Genomic DNA, 15,512 nt, shown 5'->3' with positions numbered 1-15,512 from the left:
CATTGAGCCACAGTCCCTTATTCTCACTTAGTTTTCCCATGTTCCGTCACTTAAATATGTGATAAAAATCAATAAATACTTAAATCTCATAAAAATGCTTTTCGCTTACAGAAAAACTCAATGTTGTTTAGAGATTAAGAGTCCTTGCAGCGGTATCACTTAATGAGCAAAGGGTCTGAGTAGTAAGTTTACTATGGAAAATAAGAAATGTAATGGCTATCTTCAAACATGTGAAGGATTGTTATACAGCTAAGAGTATAATTTAATTGTAAGTAGTTTCAAGAGATACACAAACCCAGATTCACTGAGTTGTAGCTACAAAGTACTCAATCAGGAGCTGTCTGATAGTTTTCTAGAAGGAATTGGTGACTGTAGTAATTGTGGAATTTGTAGCATTTTAGATATCTGCACATAGTCAAGACGATGGGAAGTGAGGCCCTGGAAGATAGTAAGGTGGGTTTATGAAATTTGTTGGTGAATGGAAGCGGTGAAATCCAAGGTCCTGTAGAAGTTTGAAAGCCTTCATTATGGGATCTTCTTTTTAAATAATAAAAATGATAGGCTTGACTGAAAGATACCAAGCTAATGGTATGAATAAGTCTTCATATTTCAAAGGGAAGAAGACAAGGAGACCAGGAGCTGTGTTTTAGGGCTTTGCCTACAGTTATCCCTATATAGCTAGACAAAGTTGGAGAGCTTTGGAAGACTTTAGTGCAGCAAAATCAGAGAAGGAAGCAAGTTAGATGAAAATGGAAAAATATCTTCTAGGAGTGGCAGGGCTCAAGAAAGAGGTATGAAGATTAGGAGAGAGGGATCAGAAAGATGATCAACAAAAAAACAAAGTAGGAATGAAAGTGCCATTATGAAACCCAGTACCAGGAACACATGCAGATGATCAAAAAATTATTTGAGTAAACAAAAAGAAAAAATGGTATCAGTACAAACATGAGGTAGGAAAATTTTAAGTATCAGAGTTTTCTAAACTCTATCCCTGTTCTTTTTTGTCATAAATACCACAGGATGTACATGTATAAATTTGTTTTTAATTGTAGAAAATATCATTTAATCAGTTCGTGACTGTGCACAGAAGCATAACTGTAAAAACGTTGGGTGAAATGCACATGAGACATAAATTTGGCTAGTTAGGAGATGACAATAATGTTTACTAAATGCTTAGAAATACATAATAGTCTCAAATATTTGGCATCAGTCAGAAATGATTTGTTTATTTTTCATTCATTCATCTTATACTTAGAATGTGTGGTGTGATGTTTCACTTGTGGAATTCACTAAGGATATATATCATAAAGAAAATCAAATGGCATGGATTGCTTATCTAGTGGTGAAAAATAAGAAAGGATAATTAAATACATTTCACATTAACTGCCCATGTAAAGTGTGTACGACACTCTAAATATCTGTCTCTAAATCTTCTACGGCAATGTTTCTATACATTTTAACATGTTTGATTATGTTCCTGAGTGTGATCTACTACAGGTCAGTATCATTCCCTCATAGAATAATAAAAATATACCATACATTGCCAAATATCCTTCAAGAAAAAGAATCATATCTGACAGAAAACAATTTGCATGGACAAATAATTCTGAGGATATGACATTTAAGGAAGCTACACTATGCTATATATTTGTGCCTTATGATCAAATACAATAAAATTGACTAAGTACTAGTACAAAAATTGTTTTAGCTAGCAGCTTGAGCTCATATGGAGTTTGGGGATTGAAATCCTGGCTATAAAACTTACAGAGTAAATGATCTTTGGCCACAACTGCATTTTGTAATTCCCTAGTTTTACCAACAGAAAAGTATGACTAGGATTTCACTCTGTATGAAAGAAAGAAATCCCTTTTTTTTTCTGGGCCCCTCTGAGTATGCAAAGACTGTTAAGATTCTTTTTTCTTTTGCTCTCCCTACATTTTTCTGCTTTTGTTTTCTTTTGTTTTGTTGTTTTTCAAGTCATGGCTTCTTAGAAAGCCAGGGCCAAATAATACGTGAAGCTTGGGGAGCCTTGAGAAAGAGTAGGGAGAAGGATTGAGAAAGCTAGAGGCATCAAAGATACCAAAAGAAGACCTACAGAATAGTCTAACCATGTCCATGGGGACTCACAGAGACTAAACCACCAGTCAAAAAAATACATGTATGGGAAGGACCTAGACCCTCTGCACATATGTAGGAGATGTACATCTTGGACATCATATGGGTTCCCTAACAACTGGAGTATGGGCTGTCTCAGACTCCTTTGCCTGCTTCTGAATCCCTCTCCCCTAACTGGGCTGCCCTGTCTGGCCCCAGAGGGAAATAATGCACTTAGTCATGCTGAGACATGTGCCAGAGTGGGTTAGTACCCATTGGGGACCTCCCGTTCTCTGAGAAGGGGAGGGCGTAATTAGAGGAAAGGTTGTGAAGGTGGGACTGGCAGGAGAAGAGGAAATGTGTTTTGATCATGCTGTAAAGTGAGAAAATATATAAATGAAAATAGAAAGAAATCTCAAAATAATCCCCAAATCTCTCTTTGATTTTCAATTTTCAAAAAGTTTTTTTAGATGTAACTTTTTATATCTAAGAATGTTTTGCCTTCAGGCATATATGTGCACCATGTGCATGCCTGGTCCTCATGGATGTCAAAAGAGAATGCTGAATTCCCTTGAACTAGAGTTATGAATTATTATTAACCATCAAATGGATGCTGGGAGTCAACCCTGGGTCCTTTGTAAGAGCAACAAAGTGCTCTTAAATCCTAAGTCATCTCTCTCCAGCCCTTCACAATCTCTTTTTGAAACCAGCATAAGATCATTTAAGAGAAAATTAAAAACCTAGATATATGCCTAGTACATAGAAAAATAATGAGGATGAAAGATTGTCTGATTTTGGTTTTGCTTTTGGTTTTAATTTTATTTTTTACTTTAATTTTTGGTGTGTCTGTATGTGCATGTGTGTGTACATGTGTGTATGTCTATATTTGTATGTATGCACATATGTGTGTATGTGTGTGTATGTATGTATGTATCTATGTATGTGTCGTTAGTGGACAACTGACATTAGTCAGTTTTCTCCTTTTACCACGTAGATACTGGGATTGCCGTTGCCTCAGGTTCTCAACATTGGTGGTGAGCACTTTTACCTGCTAAGTCATTTCACTGATCCTGTTTTCTTTTTTTACAATGGTTCAAATTGTTAATGTGTCAGAGTTCTTGAAACAGGACTCCTCTGTCACATATACTTCATTTTTTGGTTGTAGCTTGAAGTAGTTAACAATCCTTAAAATTCATGTGTTTTTAATAAAATTTAATTTACAAAAATAAGAGCTTAAAATACAGCATTTTCAGTAATTTGCTGTCCCAAAGCTAGCACACACCAGTGCCAACCTTGATAAATATCAAAATATTATTTCTTGAAGATGTCAGGTTTTTATGTTTTCTTAATGTATTAAATGAGTCAGAAACAAAAGAAACAGTTATTATATCAAAATTAATAAAAAACTAATATTAAACTGACAGTGGTATACAGAGAACACTAAAAGCATTCAATTAAAATGTGAAATGAAATTCTGGAAATATTTTTAAAAGATTGGATAACAGATATATAAAGTTCAATACTTTCAATTATATATTTTTTCTCATTAATTTATCTTATAACTTGATTACAGCTTCCACTTCTTCCTCATCTCACAGCCCACCCTAATTCCTCTCATTCCCCAACCTTTTATCTTTCTCCTTAGAGAAAGGCAGGCCTCCCATGATATCAATCTGCCATAGCATATCAAGTTGCTACAGGACTAGGTACATCTTCTATTGAGGCTAGTCAAAGTAGCACAATTAAGGGAAAGGGATCCAAGGGCAGATAACAGAGGCAGAGGCAGCCTCTGCTCCAGTTCTTAGGGGAACGATATGAAGACAAAGCTGCATGTCTGTTACATATTTGTAGGGAAACTAGGTCACGCCCATGAATGCTCTTTGGTTGATGGTTCAGTCTGTGTGAGCTGCATTGTGCCCAGGTTATTTGATTCTGTAGGTTTTCATGAGGTGTCCTTAAGTTCTCTGGTTCCTTTAATCCTTCCTCCCCTCTTCCACAAAGTTCCTCAAAGCTCCACCTAATGTTTGGCTGTGGGTCTTCTGCATCTATTTCCATCAGCTGCCAGGTGAAGCCTCTCAGAGGACAGTTATGCTAGCCTCCTATCGGCAAATATAGCAAAATATCATTAATAGTTTCAGAAGTTGGCTCTTGCTAATAGAATCGGTCTCACATTGGGCCAGTCACTGCCCATTCCCTTAATTTCTGTTCCATTTTTATCCTCAACAATTTTGAAGGCAGGAGAATTTTTTTGGTCAAAGGTTTTGTGTGTGGCTTGGTGTCCCAATTCTTCTACCAGAAGTCTTGTCTGTTTACAGGAAGTTGCCATTTCAGGTTCCATATCGCTTGATGCTACCTAGGGTCACTCTCATAGGTTCCTATGAGTTTCCCTTGTCCTAAGTTTATGGATTGTCCCAGAGGTGCTTTGACCCACACCAATTTCAAGTTCTCTCTCCATCTGTCCTCCCTTCACTATTATTTCCTGTTATTATTCACTATTATTCACTATTATTCACTATTATTTCCTGTTATTATTACCAACCCACCTCCCACCTCCCACCCAGTTCTTTCCCTCCATGTACCCCCAATGTCTATTTTATTTCCCATTCTGAGTGAGATTTAAGTATTCACCCTTGATTCCTCCTCATTATTTAGCTTCTTTGGGTCTGAGGATTGTTACATGGTTATCCTTTACTATAACTGTCCTCTACTAAATATCCACTTATTACTGAGTATATACCATGTGTATCTTTCTGGGTCTGGATTACCTCACTCAGGATAATCTTTTCTACTTCCATCCAGTTGCTTGTAAATTTCATGATGTCATTGTTTTTAATAGCTGAGTAGTATCACATTGTGTAAATATACCACACTTTTTAAAAATCCATTCCTCAGTTCAGGGACATCTAGGTTGTTTCTAGTGTCTGGCTATTAGGAATAAAGCTGCTATGAATATAGTTGAGCAAGTGTCCTTGTTGTATAGTGGAGCATCTTTTGGCTCTATGCCAGGAATGGTATAGCTGGGTCTTGAGGTACAACTATTCCCAGTCTTCTGAGAAATTGTCGAATTAATTTCCATAATGGGTTCTACATGTTTGCACTCTCACCAGCACATCACTGCTAGCATTTATTGTCAGTTTACTTTTTGATCTTAGTCATTCTGACATGGGCCTGAAGATGGGTGGATGCAAGTACAGAGAGGGAGGAATGAGTCAGTGATGGGCATCAGGAGGAGTTTTACATCCTGACTGACTAGTAGTCAGAATGTATTATTAATTTTAAAAATTAATTATAATTTATTTACATCACATCCTGATTGTAATCCCCTCACTCTTATCTTCCTGTTCCCGTGCTTCCTCCCTCTTCTGCCCTCTTTTCTTCCCCTAGACCTCTGAAAAGGAGGGGCCCTTCTGCCTCACTATCTGACCTCAGCCTATCAGGTCTCATCTGGATAGACTGCATCCCCTTCCTTGGTGTTCTCACAGGGCCTCTCCAGGCCCACAGGACTCCTCTAGAGGCAGGCAGAGACTTGAGCATGACAATGGGGCTCAGGGGACATAGCACAGCTCACTGCTGGTATGTGTGGCTCTAGGGTGATCCTAAAGGTACAGAATTGTCTTGGAAGGTGCCTAGTTTGGGTGTTCCTGGGGGTCAGGCAGGCCTCCTCTGGAAGGCAGGCAGAGTTTACATAAAGAGCTTACAAGCACAAATGGAAAATTATCCCATTTACAATAATGCTAAAGTGTGGATTATAGAGTAATATGCTTATGGATAACATTACATAGGTTTCCTGAGGAAATATCATAAGAAAGTAGAAAAAGGGACAAAAGCTTAGGTAGTACTGGCATATATTCTTGTAACAATGGGATTTGACAGTTGTGACATTAAAGTTGAAATGCCTGCCAGATTAACCTTTGAATTTAGTGCAATTCCAATCACATAGCTTTTGATGGTTTTAAAAGCAGTTTAATCCAAATATTCTTAGGAAATGATATGGTTTTAAGTTTATGGTTTAAGTTTAAGTTAAGGCACTTCATTTTTCACAAATTGCTTCCTTTGGCTTAATAAATGATATCATACAACGGGTTGTTTACTTGTGGTTTATAACATACGTTTATATGTACATAAAATTTCATACTTAGTCATTTACAGTACCAAATATTATATATAAATTTAAGAAGAGATGAAAATTAAAACCTGAAACTTGCACAGTGACTTAAATTATTGTTAAAGCTTATTTATAGCAAATATAACTATAAAAAATGTTAAAATAACAAAGGAAGACTAATTAATAGATTATAAACAAAAGAAACAATCTTCATTCATAGTAAATATAGATATTTATTCAATAAACAAACTACGACTGTGATTGATTTGGTTTGTCTTTTAGGAAACATTTCCCACTCAATAAAATATTATAATTCATTATTGGTAGAAATACTTACAGTCTGTTACTAGTTAGTGAGGACTAACGAGATCTGAAAGTCAGATTACATATAGACAGGTCAATCCAGAGTTTCTGCGCAATAAAAATCAAAGAAGTAACAGAGTAAGTAACAGCAAATGTTGTAACTATATAGAAGCATGCATCCATGAAGGACTGTGGGCTTTTAAAGAGAAAATCACATTGCTCCAAGCCTGGAAAACTAGGTTTGTGAACCAACTTTAGCAAAAGGCAGATTATTCATGAGTTGATAAATTGCAGAGAGGAGATTACAGCAAACTGTGGAACATAGGAAGGTTTTCACAGAGTACAGTTATTTAACTTTTCTATTCATATGTGGGGTTTTCTGGTGCGTTAGATGGTATCAACTGATCCACAGTAAGGGCATACACTTAAAAGAGTCATGATATAGGGAATCTTCATAATGAAGCAAAGAATAATTAGTACTTGGTTCAGTCATCCATATTGGTCCGATCTGGCTTTGGGTCTCTCTTATCTTTCCTTATAGAATGCTCACAAGATACAGTGATCACAGTAATGCAGACTCTAAGCCAGTGGTTCTCAGTCTTTGGATGGTGACTCCTTTCCTGTCAAATGAACCTTTCACAGGAGTCAATCACCTGAGCCCATTAGAAAACAGTTACTTACATTACAATGTATAACAGAGGCAAATTTACATATGTGAAATAGCAACAAAAATTATTTTGTGATTAGCGGTCACTACTCCGAGAACAGTATTAAAGGGTTGTAGCATGAAGAAAGCTGAGAATCACTGCTAAGCAATTTGCTTGTTCCTTCTCTGTTTATCAAGCTTGCCTCAGCTACCGCATCTCAGCTTAATTCCTTTGAATTATCCAACTGCATTTCAATCATTTAAAAAATCCAGTAGTACATCATTGAAACTTGTTTACATTTGGTGACAAACAGATTTGAATAGCACTTTAGTGAATTCAATTTATATCACCTCATTTCACCAGAAATTTATGTTGAATTGAGACTGGAAACAAAACAGAGCGTCTGGTTCTGGAAAATGGATCAGTTGATAAAGTATTTGCTATTCAAACATGAAGACCTGAATCTGATCCCTTGAATCCATATTACAGCCAAAAAACAAAAACAAGTGCTGTGATGCCCATTTGTAACTAAATTTCTGAGGAGGCAGAGGGGGTTGTCTGGAGTTCTTTGGATTAATGTGCTCCACATTCAGTAAGATTTCTTATCTCTAAACCAATAAACAAACAAATAAGTAAATAAAGCGAAAAGCAGATGAATATGATACCGGGCATCAGGATCTGGTTACAGCATTTACATGCTCATATACTCACACATCTCCTACACACACACACACACACACACACACACACACACACAGAAATTGTGTTTTAGAAAAGTTGATTGGAGAGAGAGGACCATCTCCGACATGAACTCTGATGCCCCATATTTGACCATGTCCCCTGGATGGGGAGGCCTGGTGGCACTCAGAGAAAGGATAAGCAGGCTACCAAGATGAGACTTGATAGCCTATGACTGTATAGTGGGGGAGGAGGTCCCCCTCGGTCATAGACATAGGGGAGGGGAACAGGATGAAAGTGGGAGGGAGGAAGGAACTGGAGGATAGAAGGTATGGGATAACAATTGAGACATAATCTGAAGAAATTAATGAAATAAAATTTAAAAAAAGAAACAGCCACTTTTCTTTATTTCTTAGAATGTTTGCACTAAAATGAATCTTAATTCATTGGCAGCATATGTCATCAAATTATCCCATGAGCTTCATATTGGTGTTTTCACAGCAGAAATTTACTTGGATATAGTTACTACCCTTCAGAGAACTGTGTTCTGGAATAATTTTAACAGACATATGTAGCCCTTTAAAGATGTGTAAATCTTTTCACAAAGAAAGTTTTCTCTTTTCATTTTTATTCTCACTGCTAGATCACTTCTGGCTCCAACTTCCTGAGGGAGAGGTGGTAATGGTGGAAGTGAATGCCTTTAAGAAATAAAATACCAAAGATGTCATGCCTTCCTGTAATACAATCACACAAGATGACCCTGAATGACATTTGTACTCTTGTCTCCTCTATTTTCCGACTGCTGCGGTCCTGGTCAATTATAAAAATTGACATTTGCAATAGGAAATTCTATTAAAAAGATGCCAAAATTAGAAACAATTTATTTTTAAAACAGAGAGAATATAAACATATATATCCTCTGCCTCCAAAGTATGAAAGTTGAAAAGTAAGGGAACCATCTTCAAAGTGTATAAAAAATATCGATTTGTGGCATACTTCTTCAAAAAAGTTTCAGATTATTTTTCCCTTAATAGTCCCTTAAGCTTTAGGCCTGTTGATAATGAACCTTGAACTTTCTGGGTTTAAGTAAAGTTTTATTTTAAAGAAGAAATTTCATACTAGTATTGAGTTCTCTTTAGATATATAGACATTAGAGAACAAAAGAATTAGACTGAGAAATCATATCCATTGATATTTTTCCTAGTAGCATGATTACTGTGGGCTTTCTTTGTTTTTGTGCAGCTACCCCCACTGCTTCCTTCCCTTAGATGTTGCCCCAGCTGAGCATTTAAAAACAGTGTGTTTCCAGTCACTATATTGATTTCAGAAGTAAAAATTCCAGACATTCATGCCACTACTGATTGTCTATACTCCTTTAATAAATCCTCCAAGTAAACTAAACTTGAAGAAGTGACCAAAGTGCATATATTGCAACACACACACACACACACACACACACACACACACACACACACACACACTCACACACACAAAGTAGTGGGTAAATTTTCCTTAAAAAATTAAAAAAAAGAGTTAACGAACTTGAGAAAAAACAGTAAGAAAAAGAAGACACAAACATATCTATACATTTATCAAATGGAGTCATAAAATATACTCCTATGTTTTCTTATATGTGTCATGATAACTGAACAGAAACAAAACTCATGTAATAGGTCCAGATGTTTCTCTTCTTCTTTTTCTTTTTAACCTCTATTGTTCCCTCCAAGGAATTAATGCCATGGAATGAATTGTCCTCCTGCTCCCAGTTCTGGGGGATAGATGGAAAAAATAGTGAGGGACAAGCCACAGCCTTCAGGGTTCCTCCAGTCTGGGCTGTTTCTATCCCACAGCTACTCAGGGAACAGTCCTGGCCCTGGGAAACAGCTCCCTGACTGAGGCTCAGAACGCACATCCTGCAGAGCTCTATAAAGTCAAGGCTGAACAGCTCATCCCCTGGCCACCAGACATTCTACAAGGAGCTGGCTCCAGACCAGACATCTTCCCAAGGTCGGATGCAATGAAGGCAGGAACAGAGCTGCAGGCTGAAGAGTCTGCAAGATCTGTGGACCCTGGTTGGAGTTACTCGTGATGAGCCAGGAAGAAAGGGGCCCGGGAACACTCAAATGGATGTGATGAGATGGAGGTGGACACTACAGATCCCAGCTGCGAACTGCTTATCAATGAGCCACCCCTCCATGAACTTGAAGCAGAACTTCTCCAGGGCACTGGCATAGCAGCAATATTCGCTGTCTGGAGAATTGTACACCCAAGCAGTTGGCAATGACTGCTGCAGGCCAGCTACAAACAGCATCTGGGTCATGTAGTAGCAACTGCACAACCTTTCGATCATGGTCTACAGGTCATGGGAAAGTCAGGGGCCTCTGACTTCTTCACAGGTTCCATGAAGGGCCAGGTGCTGGCAGTGACTTGATCTGAGCCAGCAAGCTTTTGAGGGTCCTGTACAGCTGGTTAGGGTCCTTCAGCTCCTTGCCTTTCTCCTTTCCCAATGGCTTCCAGCCTGTCTCTCAGATGCCAGGGACACTCACCCCAGGGATCTGCCTCACACACATCTTGAAGCAGTTGAGTCCAGGGTAGCCTTGCGGATCTGTGCTTCTTGATTATCTCTTTTTGCTTCTTGATGATATGGGACAGCTCCATGCAGTGGATCGGGGATTCTGCTCACACTTCATCAGCGTCACTTCTTCATAGTCCTTGATGCAGTCCAGATAGAGGCCCTTCTGCACCTTGATGTCCTCGAAGAAGCCCTGCTTCTTGAAGTAGCCAATGGCGTACTCATCAGCATTGGTGGGGAAGTACAGGATGCTGTGCTTGATGTTGTACTCCTTTGGGTGACTCATCAGATAGGTGCCATAACCCTTCACCTGCTCGTTTGAGGTGACAGCACAGAAGACGATTTCTGTGAAGCTCTGTGTGGGTAACATGCTGAAGCAAATCTCATCGATGATCCACCCATCCTTGACCAAGGCCAAAAGTCTTATCTTTCGGGTCAAAGACGAGGCGGGCAATATAGTACATGAGCACTCATAGAAGCTGCTGGGAGTAGACATTCTGCAATGCCACAAGCCAGAGCTGCATTGCCAGTTGGCCTTGGGCATCAGAGAGTTGCCAATAGGATGGAATTTGATGATGCCTCAACATGAGCTGTTTTGTCTTGGGCTGTATTGGCTGAAAGCAGGCTTGCCTCAGGCCCCAGCATGGCAGCAGAGTCTGTGATGGTCAGCATCACCTTGTTGGCCAGCTCCATGGGAATATCACCCATCACACGGAGCCACTTAGCACCCTCCAAGTCAGGTTCTCAGGAAGCTTCCTCTTCTCTCCTGTTAGCACGGAATCAGCCCCCATGGAATCTAGGCTCAGTGGGTTGTTGCTCTCTCCACCCACGGTGGGACAGAAGATGGGCATGCTGAGAATAACCACTGCACTGACTGTGGCTGGCCGGGGCATAATCTGTGTCCCCTCTGAGGGTAGCATGGTGAAACCAGACTCCCATATGGGAGAATTTGCCTCCTAGATCTCTTCCTCAAGCATGGACAGGAACTTGGGAAAGTGAGTAAGGATACCGGTCCTCTTCTCAGGCGTCAGTTTGTCCTTGACGCGAAATTTTTCCAATAGCTGCCAGCGGATGACAGTGATAATGGACCGCAGAAGACTTTGTCCAAAGACATGGTTGGTCTCCTATCTGAGAAGGCTATTGCAGGTCTTGGGTACATGGCAGTAACAGAGCCATCTGGTATAATTGACCTTGTAGGTTGCAACATCCTCAAACTGGGACCACTGCCGGAACTGAGCAGGCGTCTCCAGCTTCCAGTAGTTAAGGCAGAGCAGGGACATCTTTGAGAGCTTAAGCATTGTCTGCTGCTTTCAAGCTGGGCGGCAGGGGGGGTGCGGGGGCGGGCAGGTGGCTAGCTTTGTACTGCACAAAGTTCAGTACACCCTGCTCAGTGTTAGCCCTGTCAAATGGAGGGCTGCTTAGGGATCTCTCTACCACTGGGCTAGTCATCTGCAGGATACATTTCCACAGGATCTTGAAGAGGTAGAAATAGACATGTTTGGTGTCCATGTCCTCCTCCTTGTCAACAGACATGAATAGATTTTCTACATATACTACCATTCCCAAGAGCTGGTTGATCTCATCCTCTGACATATTCTCCAGGTGGGACACATGGTCCACCAAGGGGTCATCACAGCTATGGCACAGCTCGCTCAGGTTGGCAGCTGGCTACTAAAGGCCCATGTAGCACTGGTGGTTTGGGATTTTTCCAGCCATTACACTTGCAGGGTTCACTGGCCTTGCAAGCTGAGAAGACCCCTAGTTTCTCAAGCTTCTTGGCACATGGCAGCCCCTGGACTTGTGCCTTCATCTAGCTAGCACGCTGCTGCTGGTTCAGGCCAGATCAAGCCAGATCCCCCCACCACCACTCCCTGGTCCCCCACTTCCAACTCTGCCCCCTCTGCAGCTGGGGGCAGGAGTTGGGGCTGGAATAGGAGCCAGAGTAGGTGCTGAAGCCGGACTGTGTGAAGGAGTCACATATTTTCATGACAAATTCAGTCTTATTAGACATTTTAATATCTCTGATATAAAAACCTACTGCACTCCTGAGTCTTGAGAGGAAAGATGCATTCTACTGTGTAAATTATAAAATTAAGAGTGTTATACAACATTTTTTAACAATTTTGGTTTTTTTTTCCTGTGCTATACATTTTGGGGCATATTTGTGATTTACATTCTTTTTATTAGTATTATTCTGCTGTTTTAGGCTAAGTTGTTTACTCTTCTTTCCATTTTTTTGAGACAAGTTATCTTATAGTCCAGATTGACCTCAGATTAGCTATACAGCAGTGGATGACCTGAACTCCTTTGATACATCACTTTTATTTAAATGAATTTTTAATATTGATAAGTAAAAGCATAAAATTTACATTTATTTTATTCAAGTAACATTCTTCTTTTCCTACTGATAATATATATATATATATATATTAAACAGAGAGAATTTCTGTTATTCTTTCTTGTAAGATTGTATTAATCTAGATTATAATAGTGAATTTAAAAATCTTGCCTTCACATTAGAATTATGCCAACACTCAAAGATTTACCAACATCCATGTGTCAGTCCATGTTTATGTAATCCACCTCCTATGGGTATACACTGAACTTCAGTTATTCTTTCAAGTTTAACCTATGAGTCTATCGTACAGCTAGTGTGATAGGGTGAAAAGGATGAGAGACATGGAGATGACTGAGATTATGAGCGAAAATGAGAACTCTGATTTCTGACACAGTTACTCTCCAACATGTGGTAGGCTTCTTGGTATTGACTTGTTTTATGCTGAAACAAACAAATTCAAAGTCTAGGAGGTGAGGGGAATAAAGCTTGAAATTTCATTTAGGAACAAATACCAGGAAGACTATTTGCCAAGAACTAAAACATGTGCTATTTCATGACACAGCTATCTAATTATGAGTTATATTATGAAGGACGACTTTGAATTTCTGAGTCTTATGCTCCCAAACCCACCAAGTGCTAAGATTACAGGTATACACTACCACACCCAGTTTATACAGAGTTTGGGGGCTAATCAGGAGCCTTCTACATGCATGCTAGTTACACACTCCACCAAGTGAGCTATATTACTAGCTCACAAAGTTATATTCCATATGATATGTAGTGACTCTGAAGTTCTTAAACAGCGTTGTTCACACTAGAGGTTTTAGAACTGGAAGACACATGAAGATTTTATAAGGAGTTAGGCATGCATAACTGAAACTATATGTACTTTGTTTTACATTATTTACTAAACTGAATTGCACAAGAAGGATATGTGGTTTGGAACTATTTTCTCGCCTGTAGTTTCTGTGCCATCTGCTCATTTTCCATTATTGCTTGTATAGCATACAAAAGGATAATTAAGACTAAGAAATATAACTGGTTATGAATCTTGTGGTTTCTTGCAACTTTCAGCCAAACCTGAATAGAAGGTCTCATAATATATTAACTGAGCTTTAACATTATAGGTCATTATAAATGAGCTTTAACAATGAATAACCCTGTACATTTAACACATACCATAAAATAGACTAAATGGAAAAGGTGACAGCACTGTAATACTATAATGAAATTATTTCAATTCCTCTCTGACCACATAAATAATAAAAATTAGTTCTTATATCTTTAAAAATTGAAGTATAGATGGCATTCATGCTAAAACACTCCAAATTATAAAACTAATAACAGTGTTCTGTAAGTGTACAAATTGTCAACCTTCATGTAATTCATTGTAGATGTGTTTTCACTAAAATATATTTTATGAGTTCTTATAAAATGTATGTGTTGACCAGTTATATGCTTTTATAGATAGTTCTAAAAATTCATCAATTCAAACCTTTTTTTATTTCATAGAATGACAAAAATAAGTATATTTATGTTCATATTATTGTTTTAGAAGCAACAGAAAGTTGATCAACAAAGTATGCCAAGTGCCAACATATGTATTTATTTTTAAATGTCTGTATGAAGATGTGCCTTGAATCATACAAGTGCACTGTAAAATTTATGTACAGATTAAAATTTTTAAGGGAGATCTAACACAATCCCTCAGTGGGAAAAAGTACTGCATGGCAAGCTTGAGGACTAAGGTCAAACAAGGGTACCCTTAAAGGTCGAAACGTTGAAAGAGAACAGTCTCTGCAAGTTATTTCTATGATATCTACATGTACGATGTGATGTGCTCTCTCCCTCCCTCTCTCATATCTACACATTCATATATACCAGTAATAATATTATAATATTTTTATATTTTTGTAAGAATGGTAAACAATAATATTTTTTCCAGAATTATTTTCAGAATTTACATGAATAAGAATATTTTGAGATTTTTGATCAGTAAGTTAACACATGTTTGTTAGAAGCATGTATCAAATTATAATCAGTCAGCCTTCTACTTATATTTGATAGAATATGATTAATAGGATATTTATGTGTTATTTTTTTCAAAAATTCAATTTCTATTCATTTGTAGTTCAGAGCTGTGCTGTATACTTATAAAAATTATATTATTTTCCAAATGTCAAAAGTAAAGCATTAACATATAAAATATAAACCTTGTCTTGATACATACATAAATTGGTGTACCCTCCATCCAGTTAGTAAATTTACATCCTAAATTCTCATTCTCTCTCTTTGTCTCTCTCTCTGTGTATGTTTGTCTCTCTCTGACTCTCTGTGTCTCTGTTTTTCTGTATGTCTCTCTCTGTGTGCGTGTTTGTGTGTGTGTGTGTCTTTTTCTCAGATATTTGTGTATGTATGTGCATTTTGAGAATTAGGTCAAAAGACAGTACTCACTAAATATGATACTTTGAAAAGCATAACTATAATTTTAAAGATTTTTGTACAGATATTATTAATTTTAATGAATATATCAAAATAAAAAATTTCCTTTCATTAAACAAATTCAACTTTTAACGCAATGTTTACCCAGGCAATTAAACTTTTTCAGTTTATTTTTAAAAAGAACCTCATTCAAACAGGTTCTGAGTAAATTTAAAGAAAACACAATCAGACTATTGTGACCTCACTCAAGTGCAAAAAATTACATCTGTATTCAGTTGGTACCTGACTAGAGACCAAGCCACTGATGACATCTTTGATAATGTGGAAGATTTT

General features: G+C 38.1%; 1 protein-coding gene and 1 pseudogene across 11 annotated transcripts in view; one reads left to right on the top strand and one right to left on the bottom strand.

Moving 5' to 3' along the window:
- The window catches only part of DMD (dystrophin), a gene marked incomplete at its 3' end in the record, with an annotated part of 2,106,393 nt that overhangs the window by 1,052,210 nt on the left and 1,038,671 nt on the right, over nt 1-15,512 (top strand). The window lies entirely within an intron of this gene.
- Nucleotides 9,947-12,242, bottom strand: LOC311602019 (histone acetyltransferase KAT2A-like; annotated as a pseudogene). Its single transcript has one exon. The product of its transcript is annotated as a histone acetyltransferase KAT2A-like (transcript).

The sequence above is a fragment of the Acomys minous genome (assembly GCF_964271855.1).
Source record: "Acomys minous genome assembly, chromosome: 7".
In the NCBI taxonomy this organism is placed as follows: domain Eukaryota; kingdom Metazoa; phylum Chordata; class Mammalia; order Rodentia; family Muridae; genus Acomys; species Acomys minous.
The sequence above is the reverse complement of the archived record's forward strand: the minus strand, read 5'-3'. Positions and strand labels throughout refer to the sequence as shown.